Source organism: Vicugna pacos, chromosome 27, assembly GCF_048564905.1.
Source record: "Vicugna pacos chromosome 27, VicPac4, whole genome shotgun sequence".
NCBI lineage: Eukaryota > Metazoa > Chordata > Mammalia > Artiodactyla > Camelidae > Vicugna > Vicugna pacos.
Window position 1 is genome coordinate 996,709 of NC_133013.1, and position 8,776 is coordinate 1,005,484.

At 48.6% G+C, this 8,776-nt stretch overlaps 1 protein-coding gene across 1 annotated transcript in view; it reads left to right on the forward strand.

Moving 5' to 3' along the window:
- Nucleotides 1-8,776, forward strand: part of LOC140689670 (H(+)/Cl(-) exchange transporter 3-like) — a 41,737-nt gene that overhangs the window by 27,023 nt on the left and 5,938 nt on the right. Inside the window, exon 4 of the mRNA XM_072950632.1 lies at nucleotides 5,280-5,392. The gene's annotated coding sequence lies outside the window, so the exon portion shown is untranslated. The remainder of the gene's footprint in view (nucleotides 1-5,279; nucleotides 5,393-8,776) is intronic.

Below are 8,776 nucleotides of genomic sequence, written 5' to 3' on the forward strand. Positions count from 1 at the left end.
TGTATTCTTGGTTAAATGCAGGTTGGGAAAGCCTGTGAGTCCTGCTGTGTTCTGTGCTGACCTTCCTGAAAGTATAGTGTAAAGGTGTTAGCCCTGCTATGTGACTTCTTGGAGAGAAGTTGAACTTCTTCTGAGGAGGAAGCCAGTTTTGCCCTCCAGAATTCTTTATGCCCTTCCCCTGTAGCCCTGCAGTGCTGACAAGGGGGCCAGCGCCCCCCACAAAGCTCCAGGTCGGGGGTGTACCCATCAGCCATTGCCGTGGTGCTCCTCACTGGGTGGTAGGGGACGCTGAGCCCTGAGCTGGTGCCCGAGGTCATGCCCAAGCCCGTCCCCACCCTCCAGTTGCCTCTGTGGCTGTTGCAGGTGGACTGTGAACTACTTCAGTTCTCGTGCTGTTTGGAGAGGGGAGACTAGATGGTGTGGGTGGGAGTATTTCTCAGATCAGACCGGAAGCCTTCAGTTTACAAGAGCTGCTAAAGCAAAAAGAAGGAGGAAAAGAGAAGAGCCTACAGAGAATGCCCAGTTGAGCTCAGGAAAAGACTGCAGCTTTGAATAACTTTGCATCATTCCGGGTTGCACTTGAGGTGCTGGCCTGGCAGGTGCCCGAGGGGCGGGCAGTGTGGCTGCCGTGGCTGCGGCATGGCTGAGATCAGGGGCGCTGCTGCTCAGCCCTGCCCAGGGCCGCCCTGCAGTCAGAGGAGACTGTACTTTCAGGTTTCACGGTAAATGAGGAAGGAACAAAAGGGGTCAGGGTTTGGGAATTTTCACAGAAGTTCAAAGGAAAAAGCCCAGGTTTTTAAAAGATGAAGAAAATGGTAAAGTTAAGAATTATTTGTATTCCCATTAATTCTGTGGATATATTTTTTAAAGTTTTGTTACTGTCTTGAGAAATAGAATATGGGGATAGCAGATAATGTCAGTGTCAGGGAATAGGTTTACCTCAGACGTGAGGTAGCAAATCGTGTCATCAGAATAGTTAGTCACACGCTGCCTTCTTTAACAGACCTTAAATATTTACCAACATGTATTTCTGTGAAGTTTTCATTTTTGAATGGGAAAAATATACCTGTACACTAGGTTTTGTGAAATATGTGTAATTTTTATATACTTACATAAAATACTTTATTAAAGGACAAAAAAAAACCCAGTGCTTGAATAAGTAGTGACCTATATGCCATGTCCAGGGACAGGAAAACTCAAGATTTTAAAAGAACAGTTTTTCCACAATTTTTTTTAAATTAATTAATTAATTAATTTGGGGGGGAGGTAATTAAGTTTACTTTTTTTTTTGAAGGAGGTACTGGGGATTGATCCCAGGACCTTGTACATCTAAGCATGTGCTTTACCACTTGAGCTATGCCCTCCCCCCATTTTTATTTTTAAACTGCATTTTTGTTATTTCATTACATTTTTTTTTTTTAGTTTGTAGATAGTACATTGACATAGTTCATATTCACGGAGATTAAAAGTATTAGCAGATACAAACAACTTTATATAAAATAGAGAAACAGCAAAGGACCTACTGTACAGCACAGGGAACTACAATATCTTGTAATAACCTGTAATCAAAAACAATATGAAAAGTATATATAGAAATATTTGTATAACTGAATCACTGTGCCGTACACCAGAAACTAACACAACATTGAAAATCAACTGTACTTAAATTTAAAAAAAGGAAGAATAAGAAAAAACAGAAAAAGACGATTAAAAGTATAGAGTGAGGAATCACCCGTGGCCTCGCCGTGTCCAGGTTAACTGCCCGCGGGCAGCCCTCTGCTTGGCTTCACGTGTTTTAGGTAGCTGTCATTCCGTGCTTATATGATAAGTACGTATGCTTTTTCCTTTACTTTTAGACACGCTGTATATGCTGTCTGATACACGCTGCTCTGTATCTTGTTTTTTCACTAAGCAACGTTTTCTCGGACATCTTTCCAGATCAGTGTAGAGTTTTCTCACATTTTTTACACTACGGAGGGTGCCATGGGGTGGTGTACCAGGGCCTGCGTCATGATGTTTTACGTCAGTTTCCCGCTGATGTTTGCAGCCTTTTCTGTGATAAAAATTGTCGCCTCGTAAGTCTGAGAACCTCGCGCAGTGGTCGTTGTGCCCGTGTGCCCCTGTGGGAAGATACTGGCAGAGGATCGTTGGATCAGAGAGGTGCATTTGTCATTTAGTGAGGTATTTGTGGACTGCACCATGTGCTCTCCCCAGCAGTAAATGACAGTTTACTGTGTGCAAGTTTAGTCCAAATGGAGACGTCCCTCCTGCAGTCTGTGTCCTGATGTAAAAGTGAGGCTGAATGTTTTACAGATTGGTTTAGAATGAAGCGTGTTTTCATGTGACATTTACAGCATGGCCTGGATCCTCTTTGCTGTTTTCTGCCTGAAGGTATAAAGACTCCCTTGCTGGTTTCCGTTTCTGTGCTGGAGCTGTGAGCTTTGCAGGGATGAGACCTTGGGTACGGCTGACGTGTCAACACGGTGCGAAAGGCTGTGGCGCGGTGAGAGGCTGTGCGTCTCTCCTCCCTCAGGGTCACCTGTGAGAGTAAAGCCTGGGCTTGTGTGCCTGGGAGACCTGGTACAGGTGTCCCGCCCCCGGCCGTGCTGTCCTCCTGCGTCCCGAGCCGGCGTTGACCCAGAGCGGCGGCGGCGGCAGGAGGAGAAGGACCCTGAGCGGCAGCGGCGGCGGTGGCAGCTGCCCCAGGTGAGCCGGTCAGTTTACTGCCCTCTCCCCCGCGGCCTGGCCTGGGGGCGACCTCTGCTGCCTAATTCGCCAGAGGCCCGACTCCGGGTCAGCCTGTCCCAGCGAGGCGGGCGCGGTGCGGTCAGGGTGCGGGGGCGGCGGGGCGGCGGCGGCGGTAGGGGGTCTGCAGAGGGGAAGCAGGTCCATTTGCTCCCATCTGTCCCGCGTCTTGGCCTGGGGGGCAGCGTCTGTTGTCCCAGGTGGCGGGACACACGTGTCCCTGCCAGCCTGACCCCGGGAGGCTGGCGCGGTGCATTTGGAGTGGCGGCAGCGGGGAGAAGGGGGCTGCCTTGGCAAGCCGGTCGACTTCTCTCCCCCGCCCCCTGGCTTGGGGGTGGCCTCGGCCGCCGGAGATTCTCCTATGTCCAACTCCAGGTCATCTTGCTCCTGGGAGGCCGGCTCGGCTAGGTCCGGGGACGGCGTCATTAGCAGAGGGTGGGAATAAGTCTGCCTTGGGGAGCTGGTGGATTAGCTCCCGTCTCCCCCGTGGCCTGGCCTGGGAGCGGCCTCTGCGGCCCCAGGTCGCCGGGCACACCTGTCCCACTCAGTTTGCTGGGGTGGGGGGTGGGAGCGGTGCTGTTAGGGTGCGGGGGCGACGAGGGTAGGGGGCCTGCCGCGGCAGAGCCTGTCAATTTGCTCCGCTCTCCTCCACGGCCTGGCCTGGGGGCGGCCTCTGTCTCCCTAGATCACCTGATATCCTACTCCAGGTCAGCTTGCTCCTGGGAGGCGGGCGCGGTGCGGTCAGGGGCCAGGTAAGGTGGCGGCTGCGGGGGGAGGGACGCTGCCCTGGGGGAGCTTGTGGATTAGCTCTCATTTCTGCGCCACCTGGTCTGAGCATGGCATCTGCTGCGCTAGGTCCTGGGACATACCTGTCCCACTTTGCCTACTGCGTGCGGGGGGCGGGGCGGTCAGGGTGCTGGGGCGGCGTGGGTAGGGAGCCTGTAGCGGGGAAGCCGGTCCATTTGCTCCCATCTCCCCCACGGTCTGTCCTGGGGGCAGCCCCTTTTGCCCCAAGTTCGCCAGATGCCCGTCTCCAGGTCAGCCTGCTCCCCAGAGGAGGCCACCGTGAGGTCAGGGGACGGGAGCGGTGGCGGCTGCGGGGGGAGGGGGCTGCCTTGGGGAGATAGTAGATTGGCTCCCGTCTTCCCAGCGGCCTGGTCTGGGAGCAGCCTCTGCTGCCCTAGGTCGCCGGACACACCTGTCCCACTTAGCCTGCTGGGGGAGGGAGGCCGGGGTAGAGGGCCTGCCACAGGGGAGCCAGTCAGTTTGCTCCCCTCTTCCCTGGGGCAAATTGTGGGGGCGTCCTCTGCTGCCCAAGAAGCAGGTCAGCTTGCTTCCGGGAAGCGGGCCCAGCCCGGTCATGGGGCAGCGGCGGTGGGTGGAGGGGGGCTGCCCTAGCTGGTGGGTCCATTTCTTCTCTCTCCTGACCTGGCCTGAGAGCAGCCTCTCCCGCCCAAGATTCACCTGACACCCCACTCCAGGTCAGGTTGCTCCTGGGAGGCGGGCGCGGTGCAGTGGGGGTGGGTGCTGGCCCTGGCGAGCTGGTAGGTTAGCTCCCATCTCCCTAGCAGCCTGGCCTGGGCCGGGCCTCTGCTGCCCCGGGTCGCAGGACACACGTTTCCTGTCAGTCCAACCCCCGGAGGCGGGCACGGTGCGGTGGGGGGCTGTGGCCGCGGAGTGGGTGCTGCCTGGGTCCAGCCAGTCAATTTGCTTCCTTCTCCCTCGTGGCCTGTCCTGTGGGCGTTCTCTGCGCCCCGGGTCGGTGGACACACCTGTCCTACTCAGCTTGCTCCCTCAGCAGAGGCCGGCGGGGTGAGGTTGGGGGCCAGAGCTGCCCCCCGGGGAGATGGTGTATTAGCTCCCATCTCTCTGGGGGCCTGGCCTGGGGGCAGCCTCTGCTGCCCCTCATTTGCTGATCACTCTTAACCAGATCATCCTGGGGGCTGTGGGGTGGTGGCGGGGGTATGGAGCCTGCCACGGGGGAGCCGGGGATTAGCTCCTGTCTTCCCTGCAGCTTGGCCTGGGGGCGGCCTGTTGCTCCAGGTCGAAAGACACAGGTTGCCTGACGGCCTAACCACCGGAGTCAGGGCATGTTGCCCTGAGGGGGCTGCCCCTGGCCGGCCGGTCAGTTTGTTCCCATCCCCCTTGCAGCCTGGCACAGGGGCAACCTTTGCTGCCCCAGGTTCACAGGACGCCTGTCTCCAGTTTATCCTGCTCCTGGGAGGTGAGCACAGTGGAGTCAGACCAAGAAGTGGGCTCTCTCCTGGGGAGGCGCAGAACTCTCTTGGTCTCCTTTGTCTTTATTCTTCAGAAAAGGGGTCAATGGAGCCAGTTCTTCACCCTGAGAAAGTGTAGCCTGTGTTACGGAAGAGCTGCTGTACACAGTGTGGTTTCTGGGTCGGTTTTTCACAACAGCTGATGCCCCAGGCAGGCAGGAAGGCTATTACTCAGAGCTTCTTAGCCTGGAGTTGGGGGATGGTCCCGCCATCCTCACCATGTTTTTTCTAAATGTGTTACTCCCTTTTTTTTCCTAGGTGACATTTTAGGTTATTGGGTCACAGATTGCTGGCACACTCGTCCCTGTTCTCCAACATCTTTTAAACTTGGATGAAGTGACAAGTAGGGGAAGAAGATGATTTACTGAAAGGTAAGACTACTTGAATTTGCATTAAAGCAGCATTCTGTCAGTCTTTCTCAAATGATTTTTCTGAGTCTAAGTCCAGAACCTAGTGAGTATTGCACTCCTGTGTAAATCATTGATCTTCACATTTGTTGAGTGAGAGATGAGATCTGTTAATCAGGCTTACCCCTGAAAGGAGAAACTCAGGCTTTTGAGCACAATTCCTTGTCTGATGTCACCCAGGCAGTCACAGTAGAAGATAGAGCTGATATAAAAGTCCCTCAGCTGCCTGAACTGCAAAGCTTCTGGGATTACTGATCCCTGAAGTGCAGGTGACTCGATAATAATTTGGAGGTTAGTTCATATGATCAGGTTTTTCCCATCCTGTAAATGGGTTCTGTGGCCCCAGCCCCAGGAGAACTTGGTCATAAGGGCCGTGTTGTGAGAGGTGGGTGGGAAGGCAGAGGCATAAGAGCTGGAATCACTGAGATTCCACACTCAGTAAACACAGGCTCCAGAGCCGAATAGTTGTCAGGTTCTGCTGTGGATTTGAAAGCATGTTCAGACATGATTCTTGCCCTTCAGGAGTCACTGCCTGGGTGGAAGTAACCTTTATATAAATCTGGAAAGGATGGCGATTAAAGTAGATGGGCGGTTACGTTACACAGTGTGCCCAGGCTCACTCTTCCAGGCACTTGTGGGACTAATTGAGAGTTATGTTACTCGTTCATTCACTGAATTGTTACCCTTGAATTGGTCATTTGTCCCACAGTAAGTGAAACAAGGGATCAGGAACCTGAGTTTTGTCCCCTCTCCTATCACTGATTGTATCGATCAGTCGGGCAACCTGCATATGCACTGTGAAATGGTGTGGCATTTCTTGCCCAGTGGGACTGCACTGGTCAGTTTTGAGAATCAGGGGAGATACGTGGATAGGACAGTGCTTTGACAAACATGAAACCTCTTTATATTGTCACTTGGGAACTTCTCTCTCCATAGATAGCTCTGTATTATTATTGTTGTTGTTGTTGTTGTTGTTGTTATTATTATTTAGCTCTGTATTATTTTTGTTGTATTTTATGCAGCATTACTCAAAGTTTTACTTAAAAAAAGATCCAAATTAACTCTGTTCACCTGTTTCCAGACTTGAAAGCTTCAGTTCTAGACTATCTGTTTGATTTTTCTTGAAAATACATTCCAGTATATTTCTCTGGTGAAAATCTTTATCCTGTTATCTATTTCCCCATCATTTACTTATTTTCTTGAATATATTAAAAGTAATCATTTTATAGTCTTTATTGTTAACTCTGAGGCCTACATCACCTGGGGGTTTGCATTTGTTTCTTGTTCTCATAGTATCAGTCATATGGTCTTGACATGTTGCATGTCTAGAAATTCTTTATTACATGGCAGACATTGCAAATGGAAAATCCATATGTTATCTTCCGTGAGAGGTTTTCTACCTTCCCGTTGGGCAGACAGGGTGAGGGACTGATCATGTCACTCCAATCAGGTGCTGAGGTGGGTCACGACTGAAGTGCCTTTTTTCTTAAAACAGCTTTGAGGTATACTTGGCAGAATAATTTTCACATATTTAAAGCGTACAACTTAATACACTTTGACATAAGTATATCCCCAAGAAACCATGACCACACTCAGGACAGTGAACATACCCATCACCCACAAAACTTCTCTCCTGCCTTTTGTTATCCCTCCCTCCCTCCCCATCTCTTCCCCTGGAAACCATTGATCTGCTTTCTATCACAACATACTGGTTTGCATTTTCAAGATCCGTGTATGAATGGATTCATATGGTATCTACTCTGTTTTGTCTGACTTCTTTCATTCAGCATAATTATTTTCAGAGCCATCTGTGTTGCTGTATTAATAGCTCATTTTTCTTACAGCAGAGTATTGTTTAGTGCTGAGTTATTGCTGAGAAGTTTATTGTGCATAGTGTTTGGATAGACCATCATTTGTTTCTCCATTTACTTCTTGATGGATGCATGGGTTATTTACAACTTTGGCTATTATAAATAAAATTGCAGTGAATATTTGGTTACAAGTCTTTGTATAGACGTATGCTTTTGTTTTTTAAAGCACTGAGATGAGGAATGTCTGGGTCATATGGTAGATAGCTGTTTACCTTTTTTTTAAGAAACTGCTAAACAGTTTCCCAAAATGATTGTATTATTGTAAATTCCTCATGGTGTGTATCAATTCTGGTTGCTATACATCCTAGCCAGCACTTTGTGAGGTCTTTGTAATTGTATTCATTCTAGTTTGTATGTGTACTAGTATCTCATTGTGGTTTTAAAAAGCATTTCACTAATGACTAATGGCATCTTTAATCAACATCTTTTCATGCTGATTAGCCATCTGGATATCTTTAGTGAAGTGTGTTTTTAGGTCTGGCTCATTGTCCCTTGATTTATTATTGAGTTTTTAGAGTTCTTTATTCTGGATCAGATACAAAGAGAGACCTTTATCAGATATATGATCTGCAAATAGTTTCTGTCTATCTATGGCTTGGCTTTTCACTTGCTTAGCAGTGTTTAGGAAGAGCTTTGAAGTGTCTTCATTTTGATGAAGTTCACTGTATCAGTTTCTTTTTTAAATAGATGATACTTCTGGTGTCATAGCATAGAAATATTTGCCAAACCCAAGGTCATAAAGCTTAAGCCTATGCTTTTTCTCCTAGCTGTTTTATGGTTTTAGATTTTCTGTGAAGATCTGTGATCGATTTTGGTTAATTTTTGTGTATGTGGTGAGGTGTGGATCAGAGGTCATTTTTTTTTTTTGCATATGGATATCTAATTGTTCCAGAACTGCTTGTTGAAAAGACCCTTCCTCCACTGCATCCTTATTGAGAATCAATTGTCCATTTAAGTGTTGGTTTAGTTCTGAATGTTCTATTCTGTTCCATTATTCTGTTTTCCTGTTTTACATCAGTACCATAATTTCTGATTACTGTAGCTTTATTTTAAAAAGTCTGAAAATCAGATAGTGTAAGTCTTCCAACTTTGTTCAAAGTTGTTTTGGATATTTGGAATCCTTTGCATTTTTTTTTTTTTGAATTTTAGAATCAGTTTTTAAATTCTCTTCCTTATTACATCCTGTTCTGCCAAAATTTCACCCATTTCTTTGGCCATCTGCAAAGCCACATTTTCTAAGGTCTTTCTAGATCCCAGGTGAAAGGAATTTCTCTTTCTTCTGTGCTCCATTCACACTTCATGATATTTGATTGCATTTATTCATATTTGGCTGTGTGGACTTGTCTGATCTTTCCTGCCATATAGTAAACCTCTCAAGATTAGGAATTTTGATGTGATTCCCTCTGTCTGCTGAGAAAACTAAGCTGTATGCTTTGCAGGAGTGAGCCCTGCAGTAAGAGGTATCTGCAGCCAACAT